The sequence below is a fragment of the Schistocerca nitens genome, chromosome 10 (assembly GCF_023898315.1).
Source record: "Schistocerca nitens isolate TAMUIC-IGC-003100 chromosome 10, iqSchNite1.1, whole genome shotgun sequence".
In the NCBI taxonomy this organism is placed as follows: domain Eukaryota; kingdom Metazoa; phylum Arthropoda; class Insecta; order Orthoptera; family Acrididae; genus Schistocerca; species Schistocerca nitens.
Genome location: NC_064623.1, coordinates 206,211,436 through 206,227,981, shown reverse-complemented (window position 1 = coordinate 206,227,981; position 16,546 = coordinate 206,211,436). Strand labels below are relative to the sequence as shown.

Here is a 16,546-nt window from a genome sequence, read left to right as displayed (position 1 = left end):
TCCCTCTCATCTGATTATTACACACACACACACACACACACACACACAAACACACGCACGCACGCAAACACGTTCTCCTGCAGCAGACACGCCACAATAGTCTCACCAAAACATTCAAAATTAGCGTCGCACTGAAGCAAAACGCCGAACAAGTGGGCGGGGGCAATAACATAACGCTCTCAGTGAGTATCGAGCCGAGCCGCAAGTGATTGCTTAAATTCCGCTTTGCGAAAAATATGTGTGAAGATAAAAGGATGAAAGTTAAATGTACGGAAAGGTGTGGAATACAGCGCACACAATAGCAGCAGAAAGAGATTCAAATGGTTCAAATGGCGCGAGCACTATGGCACTTAACTTCTGAGGTTATCAGCCCCCTAGAACAGAACTACTTAAACCTAACTAACCTAAGAACATCACACACATCCATGCCCGAGGCAGGATTCGAACCTGTGACCGTTGCGGTCGCGCGGTTCCAGAATGTAGCGACTAGAACCGCTCGGCCACCACGGCCGGCAGCAGAAAGAGAAAACCACAAGCAGTGCACGATGGATGCAAAATATAAGTATAGGCATACACGCATCACCAGTCAAGAAAAAGTGCTTCAAAAGTAAGCAGATCACTTGATGACTACTTTGCACACAACACACTGAAAAAAAAACGATAAAAGGGCACAAAGAAAGCCGACCTGTAAAAGTCTGTTTTCTCAAGCAAAGTGATTCCAGGTGAGCAATGGAAACAAATAAAACACAATGCACAAGTTACAGTTTTTAGGACTCAAATAGAAAAACAGAACGAAATTCGTATGATATTTATTAGAAATAGTTCGAGACCCACAGAAGATGGTCGGCCGCGGTGGCCGAGCGATTCTAGGCACTACAGCCTGGAACCACGCCACCGCTATGGTCACAGGTTCGAATCCTGCTTCGGGCATGGATGTGTGTGTTGTCCTTAGATTAGTTACGTTTAATAGTCCTAAGTTCTAGGGGACTGATGACCTCAGAAGTTAATTCCCATAGTGCTCAGAGCCATTTGAACCATTTTGAACCACAGAAGATGACAAATACAGGCTAAAAAAATGCGCATTTGGAGATCAGCATACGATTCTACATCCAGATTCAACGCAAGAGTTTATCCAGCAAAATCAGATCAGATTCATTTTGAAAATACGTGCACGAAAACGAGAAGCTGCCCACACTGTTACATCATGCAGCCCATCAGAATCTACTGAGGTAGCTCTCTGAGTAGACTGCAAACCCACACCCACCATGGAGCTATGGTTGTAATCCTCGTCAGGTTTCCATTTTATTCTTTTTTTAGACGTCCATTCCCTAGTTGTCGTCGTTTATAAGCGGGACGTCATTTTTTCACATGACAATAGCGTATCACACGACGGTGGGATTCATTAAACTGCGTGCATTGGTCTACTAGTCGCACTACGCACAACCATGACTGGTCGTGTCAAGTTGATGGAGGGCGGCTTCCTGCTGGAGTACACAAATGATGAAAACGTCGATATGCTTCTGGTGCTGGGTGTATCCGATAACCAAGCTGCTGCTGCTGCTCTTGTGTATATAGTGCACGTACCCTCAAAGCTGCCACCCTGATAATGTTTTTCATCACCTGGAGCAACGCTTTCAGGAAACTGGTAATCTTCGTTCGCAAGTACTGGACAAACATCACCCAAGGACAAGTCGTATTTCACAAATAGAGAACCCAATGAATGAGTTTTTCACTCTGCATCGGAGCGTGCGCTGATATGAAACTTCCTGACAGATTAAAACTGTGTGCCGGACCGAGACTCGAACTCGGGACCTTTGCCTTTCGCTGGCAAGTGGAGGCTTCTGTGAAGTTTGGAAGGTAGGAGACGAGGTACTGGCAGAATTGAAGCTGTGAGGACGGGACGTGAGTCGTGCTTGGGTAGCTCAGTTAATAGAGCACTTGCCCGCGAAAGGCGAAGGTCCCGAGTTCGAGTCTCGGTCTGGTAGACAGTTTTAATCTGTCAGGAAGTTTCAGAGAATCCAGTTCTTGAAACTGTTTACTAGCCATCTCAACAAAGTACCTGTATTACTGCAAGGCAGTTCCAGACATCTCCAAGACTGATTGCTGAAGAACTGCATCAGTATAATTACACGTTAACACCAGCTCCCAAAAGACCGCATTCGACGGAGTACAGTTTTGTGCATTGCTTTTGCACTAAGTGGAAGATAACGAACACTTTATATGGACTGACGAATCTACACTGCTGGAAATTGAAATAAGAACACCGTGAATTCATTGTCCCAGGAAGGGGAAACTTTATTGACACATTCCTGGGGTCAGATACATCACATGATCACACTGACAGAACCACAGGCACATAGACACAGGCAACAGAGCATGCACAATGTCGGCACTAGTACAGTGTATATCCACCTTTCGCAGCAATGCAGGCTGCTGTTCTCCCATGGAGACGATCGTAGAGATGCTGGATGTAGTCCTGTGGAACGGCTTGCCATGCCATTTCCACCTGGCGCCTCAGTTGGACCAGCGTTCGTGCTGGACGTGCAGACTGCATGAGACGACGCTTCATCCAGTCCCAAACATGCTCAATGTGGGACAGATCCGGAGATCTTGCTGGCCAGGGTAGTTGACTTACACCTTCTAGAGCACGTTGGGTGGCACGGGATACATGCGGACGTGCATTGTCCTGTTGGAACAGCAAGTTCCCTTGCCGGTCTAGGAATCGTAGAACGATGGGTTCGATGACGGCTTGGATGTACCGTGCACTATTCAGTGTCCCCTCGACGATCACCAGTGGTGTACGGCCAGTGTAGGAGATCGCTCTCCACACCATGATGCCGGGTGTTGGCCCTGTGTGCCTCGGTCGTATGCAGTCCTGATTGTGGCGCTCACCTGCACGGCGCCAAACACGCATACGAGCATCATTGGCACCAAGGCAGAAGCGACTCTCATCGCTGAAGACGACACGTCTCCATTCGTCCCTCCATTCACGCCTGTCGCGACACCACTGGAGGCGGGCTGCACGATGTTGGGGCGTGAGCGGAAGACGGCCTAACGGTGTGCGGGACCGTAGCCCAGCTTCATGGAGACGGTTGCGAATGGTCCTTGCCGATACCCCAGGAGCAACAGTGTCCCTAATTTGCTGGGAAGTGGCGGTGCGGTCCCCTACGGCACTGCGTACGATCCTACGGTCTTGGCGTGCATCCGTGCGTCGCTGCGGTCCGGTCCCAGGTCGACGGGCACGTGCACCTTCCGCCGACCACTGGCGACAACATCGATGTACTGTGGAGACCTCACGCCCCACGTGTTGAGCAATTCGGCGGTACGTCCACCCGGCCTCCCGCATGCCCACTATACGCCCTCGCTCAAAGTCCGTCAACTGCACATACGGTTCACGTCCACGCTGTCGCGGCATGCTACCAGTGTTAAAGACTGCGATGGAGCTCCGTATGCCACGGCAAACTGGCTGTCACTGACGGCGGCGGTGCACAAATGCTGCGCAGCTAGCGCCATTCGACGGCCAACACCGCGGTTCCTGGTGTGTCCGCTGTGCCGTGCGTGTGATCATTGCTTGTACAGCCCTCTCGCAGTGTCCGGAGCAAGTATGGTGGGTCTGACACACCGGTGTCAATGTGTTCTTTTTTCCATTTCCAGGAGTGTAGCTTCACTAGTGAACAGCCATTACCGGTCGGAGCAGAACCCACATGTCACTCACGAATGTGGCTTTGAGTCATGTTTTGCCATAAACCTGTGTGCTAGAATCGTGGAAGGAGTGCTTTTGGGTCGTTTTACATATTTCCGGACAAGCTGAATGCGCCCCTGTATCGTAAGTTTCTTTCCAGTACTTTGCCTGACACATCAGAAAACGTTCCACTTGGCGTTCGACAACTATGGTTTCAGCATCAAGGTGCACCGCCACACTTTGAAATGAATGTGTGTAAATAGTTAAAAGAAGCATTTCGAGGGAAATTGGTTCGTCGTGGAGGTCCAATGTTGTAGTCCCCATATTTGCCGGATCTTAATCTACTAGATTTTTGGTTGTGGGGACACTCAAAGGAACAAGTTTATAGCCCTCCAACTAAGGGTGTAAGCGACCTAGTAGTTCGCATGCATACCGCTTCAGCAATGCTGGGTGCAGATGAACTGTGTAGGACCCAACAAATTATGATCCAGCGAGTGCCGATGTGTTGGCAAATGCAACGTGGTCGGTTTGACCTTCTTCTCTGAAGTGAGTGTTGCTCGTACGTGTACATACTGCCTCTGTGAAGATTAGCCTGGACGTCAAACGTACAGAATGGAAGTACTGTGTGTAGAATATGTGCAATCCAGCGTAGACTACCTAAAGCGTATTTTCTACCTCGGTGAATACAGACGCTATTTCTGTATCCGCTATTATTTTCTATTGGCTTTATATGTGTCGTGGACGAAACGAATTGTGGAGGTGCAAATTCGATGCAATTTCATGCTTTAAATGTTGAAAAAAGTTTTGCGTGAACGCGACTCGAATTTCGAAGAGTCTGCAGATCCATTCCCCATGGCGTTGCATTGTCTCACTGAGCTAATGGGATAGCTGTGACACAGCACAAGAGTTGTAAAATGTAAACATTCACTGACTGGGCCAGGGTGTGCGTCGGACATTCAACAAAACTACGGTCCCCCTTGAAAATGTCCTCCGCAGATGGGGACGAAACGCGTTTTAAAGTGAAATCCCTTCGACCACGGCATAATAGCCCGGAATATTTTACTAATGGTGACAGCACATTAGTTCATACTACCTGTTCTTGGTCACACTGCACGCAGCTACAGCGAGCCTCGTTTTTCAAAATAGCGTTTCTGTTAAACCTATTGGCAGGACTAGGTTTCGCTAGATACGCTTTTGTCTTGATTGTGGATGAGGAATCAGACGCCGACCCCGAATGCGACATTTTTTCTTCGCCATATATGTGTCGGAACATCTGGGTAAATAAAAGACAAATATGTTATGATTCGCGTAAGGCGGAGTTAAAAAAAAGCAAACAAACAAACAAACAGACAAATGTACTGACAATTATTTTGCACATAGATGAAGCACGAATCGTTTTTTCCTATTCTATACCGCACGTGGTTGCGCTGTAACGCCACATACATCAGACGTACTCTCTGTCTTTTACCTGAACTATGCTAAGATTTCCGCACACTTAAAAGACGAAAGAACATCCCATTATTCGGAGGAGACGTCAGGGTTTTTGTTTACTTTGTGCAGAGCAAATTGCAGTCCGCAACTTTCGTAGACAGCTGAAAGCACTGGTGACTGGTAAAAGGTAATAAATTTGGTCAACCCAAATATCCCCTCAAGATGCCGGGCCGTTTTCGATAACGTACTGAGAACAGTGGGGTGAATTTTCTGACGTACGCAAGTGCTTCATAACGTTTATTACCGTGACTTTCTTGCATCTTTTTACTTGATAGACGGTATGTTAAATGCAGAGGAGAGAGCAGATAGGTGGAAAGAATACATTGAAAGCCTCTATGAGGGTGAAGATTTGTCTGATGTGATAGAAGAAGAAACAGGAGTCGATTTAGAAGAGATAGGGGATCCAGTATTAGAATCGGAATTTAAAAGAGCTTTGGAGGACTTACGGTCAAATAGGGCAGAACGGATAGGTAACATTCCATCAGAATTTCTAAAATCATTGTGTTAGTGGCAACAAAACGACTATTCACGTTGGTGTGTAGAATATATGAGTCTGGCGATATACCATCTGACTTTCGGAAAAGCATCATCCACACAATTCCGAAGACGGCAAGAGCTGACAAGTGCGAGAATTATCGCACAATCAGCTTAACAGCTCATGCATCGAAGCTGCTTACAAGAATAATATACAGAAGAATGGAAAAGAAAATTGAGAATGCGTTAGGTGACGATCAGTTTGGCTTTAGGAAAAGTAAAGGGACGAGAGAGGCAATTCTGACGTTACGGCTAATAATGGAAGCAAGGCTAAAGAAAAATCAAGACACTTTCATAGGATTTGTCGACCTGGAAAAAGCGTTCGACAATATAAAATGGTGCAAGCTGTTCGAGATTCTGAAAGAAGTAGGGGTAAGCTATAGGGAGAGACGGGTCATATACAATATGTACAACAACCATGAGGGAATAATAAGAGTGGACGATCAAGAACGAAGTGCTCGTATTAAGAAGAGTGTAAGACAAGGCTGTAGCCTTTCGCCCCTACTCTTCAATCTGTACATCGAGGAAGCAATGATGGAAATAAAAGAAAGGTTCAGGAGTGGAATTAAAATACAATGTGAAAGGATATCAAGGATACGATTCGCTGATGACATTGCTATCCTGAGTGAAAGTGAAGAAGAATTAAATGATCTGCTGAACTGAATGAAGAATCTAATGTGTACACAGTATGGTTTGAGAGTAAATCGGATAAAGACGAAGGTAATGACAAGTAGTAGAAATGAGAACAGCGAGAAACTTAACATCAGGATTGATGGTCACGAAGTCAATGAAGTTAAGGAATTCTGCAACCTAGGCAGTAAAATAACCAATGACGGACGGAGCAAGGAGGACTTCAAAAGCAGACTCGCTATGGCAAAAAATGGATTTCTGGCCAAGAGAAGTCTACTAATATCAAATACCGGCGTTAATTTGAGGAAGAAATTTCTGAGGATGTACGTCTGGAGTACAGCATTGTATGCTAGTGAAACATGGACTGTGGGAAAACCGGAACAGAAGAGAATCGAAGCATTTGAGATGTGGTGCTATAGACGAATGTTGCAATGGATAAAGAATTCTTTACCTAGGTTTCAACAAATTTAAATTTGTCATCTTCAGTAGGTGGCAATTTTACATTAGTATGGACTGATGTATCATCGCCGTCTTTACAAATGTCGGCATAAGTCCATTTGTCAAAATTAAAATATTGCCCTAGAAATAGGGTTTGTCACGTAAATATAAATTAGTACATGGATGTTGCATACCTCACAACCGACGGTTGTCCATTTGTCAAAATTAAAATATAGCCCTAGAAATAGGGTTTGTCACGTAAATATAAATTAGTACATGGATGTTGCATAGCTCACAACCGACAGTTGTCCATTTGTCAACATTAAAATATAGCCCTAGAAATAGGGTTTTTCACGTAAACATAAATTAGTACATGGATGTTGCATACCTCACAACCGACGGTTGTCCATTTGTCAAAATTAAAATATAGCCCTAGAAATAGGGTTTTTCACGTAAATATAAATTAGTACATGGATGTTGCAGAGCTCACAACCGACGGTTTCTATGGCTATATTTTAATTTTGACAAATGGACTTATGCCGACATTTGTAAAAACGGCGATGATACATCAGTCCATACTAATGTAAAATTGCCACCTTCTAAAGAAGACAAATTTAAATTTGTTGAAACCTAGGTAAAGAATTCTTTATCCATTGCAACTGGTCGGCTGTTAATAATTTTAATACGTGGAAACGTTGCTGTTGTGCAGCTATGTTTAAAATACTTTGTAGTTACGTTGTTGTCGGCATCAGCCGTGGGCACGCCCTGTTCCCCGTGTGCGTGGCACACCCCTCAGACCGGGCCGGCCTTACGTAAGGGCCAGATAACCCCCACCCCCTCCCTGGCTGTTAACGCCAGGGCAGCACTCGCCCCCAGGGCGCACTGTTGGCCGTTGCCTCCTATCATTCCTCCCTCCCTCCCGCCCTTCCACACACACACACACACACACACACACACACGTGGTGACCCAGATTAACAGCTCGCTAGCAGCCGCACCGCAGGGACTTGCTGATGGCACGTGGGCGCCTCTGACGTCACACTGTGGCAGTCCCGCAGGGGGGGATTTCCCCGACCGCAAACAACAGTCCTGCCAACCCACACAGCAACTGGGACAGCCGAGTTTAGTCATCGCACCACCGTAGGCGACACTAAGACCACTTCAAGACACGTGTAAATCACTTGATTTTTACACGTGTGTAGCTTCTACACACAGAAATGGTATATAACACTCACTCGTGAATTATACACTACTGGCCATTAAAATTGCTACACCAAGAAGAAATGCAGATGATAAACGGGTATTCATTGGACACATATATTATACTAGAACTGACATGTGACTACATTTTCATGCAATTTGGGTGCATAGATCCTGAGAAATCAGTACCCAGAACAACCACCTCTGGCCGTAATAACGGCCTTGATACGCCTGGGCATTGAGTCAAACAGAGCTTGGATGCCGTGTACAGGTACAGAAGCCCATGCAGCTTCAACAAGATACCACAGTTCATCAAGAGTAGTGATTGGCGTATTGTGACGAGCCAATTGCTCGGCCACCATTGACCAGACGTTTTCAATTGGTGACAGATCTGGAGAACGTGCTGGCCAGGGCAGCAGTCGAAATGTAGGGTTTCGCAGGAATCGAATGAAGGGTAGAGCCACGGGTCGTAACACATCTGAAATGTAACGTCCACTGGTCAAAGTGCCGTCAATGCGAACAAGAGGTGACCGAGACGTGTAAGCAATGCCACCCCAAACCATCACGCGGGGTGATACGCCAGTATGGCGATGACGAATACACGCTTCCATTGTGCGTTCACCGCGATGTCGCCAAACACGGATGCGACCATCATGATGCTGTAAACAGAACCTGGATTCATCCGAAAAAATGACGTTTTGCCATTCGTGCACCCAGGTTGGTAGTTGAGTACACCAGCGCAGGCACTCCTGTCTGTGATGCAGCGTCAAGGGTAACCGGAGCCACAGTCTCCGAGCTGATAGTCCATGCTGCTGCAAACGTCGCCGAACTGTCCGTGCAGATGGTTGTTGTCTTGCAAACGTCCCCATCTGTTGACTCAGGGATCGAGACGTGGCTGCACGATCCGTTACAGCCATGCGGATAAGATGCCTGTCATCTCGACTGCTAGTGATACGAGGCCGTTGGGATGCAGCACGGCGTTCCGTATTACCCTCCTGAACCCACCGGTTCCATATTCTGCTAACAGTCATTGGATCTCGACCAACGCAAGCAGTAATGTCGCGATACGATGAGCCGCAATCGTGATAGGCTACAAACCGACCTTTATCAAAGTCGGAAACGTGATGGTACGCATTTCTCCTCCTTACACGAGGCATCCCAACAACGTTTCACCAGGCAACGCCGGTCAACTGCTCTTTGTGTATGAGAAATCGGTTGGAATCTTTCCTCATGTCAGCAAGTTGTAGGCATCGCCACCGGCGCCAAACTTGTGTGAATGCTCTGAAAAGCTAATCATTTGCACATCACAGCATATTTTTGCTGTCGGTTAAATTTCGCGTCTGTAGCACGTCATCTTCGAGGTGTACCAATTTTAATGGCCAGTAGTGTATATATCTTACATGTCCGAAAGAATAGACACCACATATCATATTTTGTTTCCTCATCCATACACGTCAATGTGAGCAGCCCTAGTGCTAGAGACAGCATTCTAGCAAAGTCCTGTAACACGTCCAGGTACACTTTGATGGTCATTCGCTGAGGAAAAATCGAAATACGATGTAATTGTGCACAAGTCGACACCACACATTGACCTTCGGTCTGTCTCTTGTCTATTTTACGTGTAACTCTCATCCCCACACATGAACGCTATAACGTTTCAGTTCATCAGATGGACGTAAAATTTATTCAGTGAAGGACAATTTATTTCCAAAAAGGCATTACTTGTGCAAATCACGACTAGCATAATTACTGCAAAATTCGCACTGAGTTTTGCCCGTCGGTTTTGATACCATGTAGGAATAAAATTATGAAAAACTTTGTGCATTGTCGTTGATTGTGGTTCAAATGGCTCTGAGCACTATGAGACTTAACTTCTGAGGTCAGCAGTCCCCTAGAGCTTAGAACTACTTAAACCTAAGTAACCTAGGGACCGAACCTAGGGACATCACACACATTCATGCCCGAGGCAGGATTCGAACCTGCGACCTTAGCGATCGCGCGGTTCCAGACTGTAGCGCCTAGATCCGCTCGACCACCCCGGCCGGCGTTGATTGTGGCATTTCCAACTCTCTGGCTGCCTTACGCACTGACTTTGTCAGAATCGTCGCAAAAACCTACCGTTCCTTGTCAACGTTGGCGTCCGAAACGGGTGGGTGACCCGCCCCCTGCTTGTGAAAACGCTACCTACCCATACATGAGCTATGCAAAGGAACAGTGATTGCTAGATGTTGTGTACATAGTTCCACGTAGTCAGCGCGTACACAACTTTCCCACTAGAGCGCGCCCCGCTAAGCACAACAGCGCAGACGCAGCGCTCGTCCGTCTCCGCACTACGAGATGGCGCTGCCATAGAGACGGACCAAATTCTGCTTCCGCCGATCCGCGTATTAATATGTAACGCAGCCAATGAGATTGCTGCTAACGTAGAACTTTTTCTCCTCGCGGATCACACTCGCGCAGTGGTACCTGAACGCGCAAAGTATTATAACGAATGTACAGACTTCCGATTAGTCAGTCTGCATTAGTCTGTAGTCAAGTTTCAGTCTGCGCCTAATAAGATTATCATGTTCCTGTACATAGCTATGAAGATAAATGTATAGACACTTTGTCAAGTATCAGAGATATGTGAGAATAATATTAACATACCAAGACCAAAGGAACTTCAGATTGTCAATTGTAAACAGCATCCAGAATCAAGTTAAGTAATATCTATGCTTTTTATTATTTTAATAAATGTGTGTGAAAATTAATCAAGATCTGTTTAAAGTTGGTCACCGTCAATCTGCTACTCTAAGCGTGCAAGTGGCATTTCTATCGTCTGACCTAACAGCAGAAGATAAACACGCCACGATAAGACCACGAGACATATTTCTGACACTCGCCTACTTCGTTAGAGCGACAAGTCAAATAATCTGATGGTGTGTGTACCGAAGGTCTTACAGTACGCGCACCACAGTAGAGGCGATGTTCCCTTCTGTACAGGCTCCTAAACTTTCGTTGCACTTCGTCTCTGAGCTTTCTCCTGCAGCGTCCACATTTTTCGCCAGATCTTCGTCAGAGACGGTTATCTAGTAACATGTGACGAACCCGTTGCTAACTGTGAAGTATAGTTTTGAAATTACTGTATTCTAAACCTAAAAAATAATTCCTGGCAACCCTCCACACAGTGTACAATTTAATGTTAGAAAATTCGAAATAAGTACGGTAAAATAATTCTGTTGACGCCAGAAACGCCTGCAGTTAATCCATGCGTAGGCGTGGTCTAGATCCTTCTTGCACTTAGAGACTTGTGACCTCGGAGTCGTACGAGGTGGTGTGCCCGAATAAAATAGTCTCGATTTTCAAGCCACGTCAGCGTGTTATCAACTCAAAGATGTCCGTAGGTGGCTCGTGTGATTGCGCTTATTAAGAGATGGCCGAGCTATAAAAAACTCATTTTCTTCTGTTCTTATGGTATACCCCTAGCTGGCACTAAGAATGTCGGATGTTCTTGACTTTTCGAAAGGTGAAGGCAGGCAGTGTACGACGAACAGCACGCCAACAGCGACAACCGACGTAAATGGTAGCTGGAACGGTGCCAAGACGAGTGTTCTTCGGTTTACTGCGCGGCACGGGATGTGTACGCGATCAATTTAGAGGCGACTGCCAGTAAAACTCCCGGCACGGAGTGGCACCGTAAACCCCCTTCTGAGTCAACACTGGCTCAGGAACGTAAAAGTACCCTCTCAGTCCAACAATTTCGACACTGGATTAATAGAAACTAGAGAAAAAAAAACAAGGCCTCGGGTGTAGACAACATTCCATTACAACTACTGATAGCCTTCGGAGAGCCAGCCCTGACAAAACTCCACCATATGGTGAGCAAGATGTATGAGACAGGCGAATACCCTCAGACTTCAAGAAGAATATAATAATTCCAATCCGAAAGAAAGCAGGTGTTGACAGATTACCAAACTATCAGTATAAGAAGCCACGGCTGCAAAATACTAACACGAATTCTTTACAGACGAATGGAAAAACTGGTAGAAGCGGACCTCGGGGAAGATCAGTCTGGATTCCGTAGAAATGTTGGAACACGTGAGGCAATAGTGACCCTACGACTTATCTTAGAAGATAGATTAAGGAAAGGCAAACCTACGTTTCCACTATTTATAGACTCAGAGAAAGCTTTTGACAATGTCGACTGGAACGCTCTGTTTCAAGTTCTGAAGGTAGCCGGGGTAAAATACAGGGAGCGAAAGGCTATTTACAATTTGTACATTAACCAGATGGCAGTTATAAGAGTCGAGGGGCATGAAAGGGAAGCAGTGGTTCGGAAGGGAGTGAGACAGGGTTGTAGCCTCTCCCCGATGTTATTCAATCTGTATATTGAGCAAGCAGTAAACGAAACAAAAGAAAAATTCGGAGTAGGTATTAAAGTCCATGGAGAAGAAATAAAAACGTTGAGGTTCGCCGATGACATTGTAATTCTGTCAGAGACAGCAGAGGACTTGGAAGAGCAGTTGAATGGAATGGACAGTGTCTTGAAAGGAGGATATAAGATGAACATCAACAAAAGCAAAATGAGGATAATGGAATGTAGTCAAATTAAATCGGGTGATGCTGAGGGAATTAGATGAGACACTTAAAGCAGAAAATGAGTTCCGCTATTTGGGGAGCTAAATAACTGATGATGGTCGAAGTAGAGAGGATATAAAATGTAGACTGGTAATGGAAAGGAAAGCGTTTCTGAAAAAGCGAAGTTTGTTAACATCGAGTATAGATTTAAGTGTCAAAAAGTTGTTTCTGAACGTACTTGTATGGAGCGTAGCCACGTATGGAAGTGAAACATGGACGATAAATAGTTTGGACACGAAGAGAATAGAAGCTTTTGAAATGCAGAAGGATGCTGAAGATTAGTTGGGTAAGTCACATAGGTAATGAGGAGGTACTGAATTGAATAGGGGAGAAGAGAAATTTGCGGCACAACTTGACTAGAAGAAGGGATCGGTTGGTAGCACATGTTACGAGGCATCAAAGAATCACCAATTTACTGTTGGAGGGCAGCGTGGAGGGTTAAAATCATAGAGGGAGATCAAGAGATGAATACACTAAGCAGATTCAGAAGGATGCAGGTTGCAGTAGGTACTGGGAGATGATGAAGCTTCCACAGGATAGTGCCGCGCGGGATTAGCCGAGCGGTCTAACGCGCTGCAGTCATGAACTGTGCGGCTGGTCCCGGCGGAGGTTTGCCCTCTCCCTCGGGGATGGGTGTGCGTGTTTGCCCTTAGGATAATTTAGGTTAAGTAGTGTGTAAGCTTAGGGACTGACGCCCTTAGCAGTTAAGTCCCATAAGATTTTACACACATTTGAACTTCATTCCACAGGATAGCGTAGCATGGAGAGCTGCATGAAACCAGTCTGTGGACTGAAGACCATAACAACAACAACAACAACAACAGAGAAAAATTAAGATGGCGGTTTTAGTGTTTCTGGGTAGTGTCCTCCCACTTGAGAACAACGCACGGAACTTTCATACAGCATGTGAAACTGTCAGAAAAATACTTTTTTGGGATGTTGTTCAACTCATGCGCCACATTGGCGTGAATGTCGACTATGATTCCACAGCTTTGATGTGAGTTGCTGCACATCGTTGTTCAGGCGTAGGTTCGTACTGATGACCTCAAGCCACACTACACACGGTAATTTTTGCAGAAAATAATTGTCGCCTTTTTTTAATCAAATCGCAGCAGGAGCCCACCACGTGTCGTAGTTTTTGGTGGGGAGTCGAGACGTGAGGGACGAACTGTGCATGAACTTTCCTCTTCTTCCGACTATTCTGAGGAAAGATTTTCCTCATTTGTTTTATAAACGTTTCTCCTTTACTATTTGTGACACAATAATGTTGACACGCTACGGCCGTACGTCCACTACTTCACACTGGCTGCTTACAACTGACGCGTCGAAACCACACCTGTTGCTTACAGTTGTTACTTCAAGCTGGCAGCGTAGTTAGGCAAGCCGCTGACATACGGCAAGGAAACAAAAGCGTGGAAATTTTTGTACGTATGGTGTAGTGTGTATTCATTTACTACAAGAAACAGTGAGTAGAGAATACATAGTGAGGTGACAGAGCTCATGGGATAGCAATATGCACATACGCAGATGGAAGTCGGTAGTATCATGTATTCAAGGTAAAAAAAGGGCAGTGCATAGGGGAAAGAAAGGAAGACTGGCATTTGCCAGGAGCGATTTAGGGAAATCACGGAGAAACTAAATCTGGATGGCTGGAGATCGGTTTGGATGTCGTCCTCCCGAGTATGAGTAAAGTGTACCAATCTGTACGCCACCTGGCTTGCTGACACTGCAGAGCAGCAGGTGTCATTTGCACTGGGGTGATGCGTGTGAAAAGCTTTCGGACGTGATTGTTGCCGCACGACAGGCGTTAACAGTCTTCGAACATCAAACGGTAGCTGGAGCTAGTCGCACTGGACATGCCATTTCGGAAATCGCTAAGGAATTCAATATTTCGATATCCCCAGTGTCAAGAGTGTCAAATTTGAGGCATTGTCTCTCACTACGTTCAACGCAGTGGCTGACGGCCTTCACTTAAAAGCCGAGAGCAGCGTCATTTGCGTAGTGTTGTCGGTGCTGACAGACAAGCAACACTGCGTAAAATAACCGCAGGAATCAATGTGGGACGTCCGACAGACGTGTACGTTGGTACAGTGTGGCGAAATGGGCTGTGGCAGCAGACGAGTGACGCGAGTGCCTTCTCTAACACCACGACATCGCCTGCAGCGCCTCTCCTGGACTCGTGCCTTATCGGTTGGACCCTAGACGACTGCATTACCGTGGCCTGGTCAGGTGATTCCCGATTTCGGTGGGTAAGAGCTGATGGTGGGGTTCGAGTCTCGCGCAGACCCCACGAAGCATGAGCCCCTTCTCATATTTCTATCTTACGATTTTCGTCTCTAATTGCAAGCGGTGAAAAGTTGCTATTCCTTCACACGCGGACTTCCCACGCAGCGTCTCTCGTCACCCGGGTGGTCCGGTGACAGGCGGGCTCTGCAGATCTCGAGAGGGTTAAGCCGACGGGTGTGAGGGAGTCGAGTGAATACTTTCCAGACGCCGACATTGTCAAGAGACACGCCCGCAGGGGCCTGAAGTAGCGGCTGGGCTAGAGGTTCCGTTACTTCGCAGAAACTTAGCGAAAACACTTTCTGGCGGGCTACCAGCGAGGCGTGGGAATGACTTGTGTACCCAGGCAGTTGTGGCGGGAAAATTCCCGCGCTTTCTGCAAAATAGTAACTGTGATTGGCTTGCTCAGGGCATTGCTCCGTGACGTAGCAAAATCAGCGCAGAAATTGGCGCCAAGAATCTCCATTGGTGGAATGGTAGTGCTCTGGCAATAGAGTGGAATTTTCGGCCGGTTTTCGAGTTGCTGATTGGAACATTTAACCACGACCACTGTCGTGGGGGCGGGAATGTTCTGTGTTCGGCCTGTACGGGTGCTCTAAAGTAGTCGGCTCTCGCCTTTCGGTCGAAGTAGGTTACAGGACTGAGTTCTCGCTGCTCTGGACAGCCTGTCTTCCGTGGGCTGTCTAATATACTTTTATTTAATTGTAACTGTTTGAAGAAGTTGCTGAAGTTTCGACTTCAATGTAACTTTCCGAGTACAGTTGGCAATTGAGCGTTCTGTGTATTGCTACGAAGTCTTTAGTCTGGAACAACCAGGCCAGGATAATTTGTTTCGAGCTATACTCGTGACATTATCGTCACCACGACGGGACGTCGAAGCAACCAACCATCGCTTCCAGTACGCCAGATCGTGTCCTTGCAGCTAAGAAGTCAGCTGGGTAATGTACGTCCGCAGCACCGGCAAAGCAGGCATTTTTGCTAGGCGATAATCAGAGCTCAGCAGAGCGCGCCTGTTCGTCTTTTCCAACTTTGTTCTATCTTCATCGTCTGAGTTCTCACTAATGTAGCAGCAATTAATGTTGGGTTAGCTGTGTGCCTCTCTTAAGATTTGAGTGGCAAGGAATTGGCTCCACATACCACTTCGTCATAAACCTCACAATCTAGTTTAGGGACAACTTCACCTTCACAGCGTTTGTTTGAGTATCCAATTTGAGCCAATTTGATGTATTGTAAATGTTTCATGTGTTTTTGTTTATTATTTTGTGTTTAGTCTTAATAAATCATATTGTTATTTCGGACAGAACTTTCATTCTGTTAATCGGTAGAGCAACCCTATCATTTCTCACTACGTTAATGAAACCTTCCTTTATTTATTTATCAAATTAAATTATTGCAGGTGCCAAACTCTTTTCTACTCCACTTGCAGGGTTGATTTCAGTCAGTTCGCGTGTATTTTTTAATCCATGTGCAACAGCAAAAGTCGGAGTTAGAATAGGGGGGGGGGGCTTAGAGCATCATTTACATATGTAGATTCTAGAAGAATTTAGTGTTAAATACACTGCTAGCCCCGGCACCTCGCACGCTTACTGAGAGACCATTTACAACCATTCACGGACCTCATGTTCCCAAACAACGATGGAATTCTAATGGATGACAATGTGCCATCTGACCAG

At 46.1% G+C, this 16,546-nt stretch overlaps 1 protein-coding gene across 1 annotated transcript in view; it reads left to right on the top strand.

Moving 5' to 3' along the window:
* LOC126210003 (apoptosis-stimulating of p53 protein 2-like) overlaps nucleotides 1-16,546 on the top strand; it is a 664,157-nt gene that overhangs the window by 29,483 nt on the left and 618,128 nt on the right. The window lies entirely within an intron of this gene.